Genomic DNA, 1,486 nt, shown 5'->3' on the forward strand with positions numbered 1-1,486 from the left:
ATAAGAAGCCACGAACATGAAGGCTGCATCATGAGAGCATGTTCTCACAGACTAAACTTCAGTGTTTTTTTATCGGGGTGCTGTGATGGCAATCGGGCACAGATGCACCTAGACTCACTTTTTGGTATCACCTCACCATTTTTCAGACTTCCCACTAGTTTTGCATAGGGCCCCCCATTTACTTGTCTTGAGGCCCAGTCCTCAGAAAACACCAGTACTGATTCTTTTAAGAAATTTCTCTTCAAACAATTAATCACTTCTGGTATTTACCATCCAACCTGGACTTATCTGGCCATGACATTCTGTCAACCAACTCATCAGTTCTTCATACTCTTTTCTGTTAAAGGAAGGGGCTGTGCAAGTACCAGTTAGTTACCTCTCCTGTAGAAAAGTCTATAGAAAACAGACAAGTCTAAGAAATGCTCATCTTTGCCACTATCAGCGAGATCTGCAATGGGAAGAGCACGGCTGGGCTTTGACAAGATCTGTTTTCTATTAGGCTGTGTCAACTCACATGAACTCTGCTTGAACGAATCCCAGCACAGCTTTCCCATCACTTTCCCTAGGATGAACATCTTGCTAGGCAGCTTCATTATCCACACATCTCATTTGAGCTCCCTGGATGCTGGCACATTTGCTCTGCATGTTCTGGAATTTCCCGTTTTCTCAAAATTAAAGTCCGCCTTTCAGGATTCATGCACATAAATTACTTCGGTGTGCTAATTTGCAGATGTTTATCTCCAGGTAGCAGCACTCCTCTTTAACCATGTAGTGGAAAGTGCTTCTTTAGGATGGGGGAACTGTCATTCAATTTCTTCCAATATAAAGAGGAACAAACCTGGTGAACTCTATTTGATGTTTCTAGCATCCCTGGCACTGCCGTGAGCTAGTCGACATATGGGCAAGCTCCATTCCTTATTCCCTCCTTGTCAGACGTGCCTTTACACTGTGCCTGCCACAGTGCACTGCAGTTGTAGTGGTAGGTTACAAAATCTACTTTTTTTAAAATAAAGCCCAGAACCTATCGCTGTTCCTGCCTGCTTCCCCTGTTCCTGCCCTAGCACTGTCACCTGAGCATCAGCGTTACACATTTTGTGACTGCGAGGTATTGATGTGGGAATATCTTAAAACATCATAAACCGGTTTGCCTGCCAGCACCTCATTCAGTCCATGACCAAATTGCACAGATAATGTGGAACCTTATGACACTGCCTCCCTAAAAACCCCAAATCCTACAAAACACTGCAGACTGTTTACTTGCAAATTAAGCAAGTTTGTTCTGATTTACATCAAAGAACTCCATAATTTAATGTTTACAAGAGCTCCTGTTCTTTGGCTTTTGACAACAAAGGAGGATGTTGAGCCAGGAGCCACATGGGCAAACAGCTGGAGTGTGCCATGTTAAAACACTTCACCATTCCCTACCAAAGGCAAAAGGGCGTTCATTTAACTCAGGAAGCGTCACGGATCAGACAGGCACCAACGA

The sequence above is a fragment of the Pipra filicauda genome, unplaced genomic scaffold (assembly GCF_003945595.2).
Source record: "Pipra filicauda isolate LSUMZ 115617 unplaced genomic scaffold, ASM394559v2 scaffold26_size5592650_pilon, whole genome shotgun sequence".
Classification (NCBI taxonomy): domain Eukaryota; kingdom Metazoa; phylum Chordata; class Aves; order Passeriformes; family Pipridae; genus Pipra; species Pipra filicauda.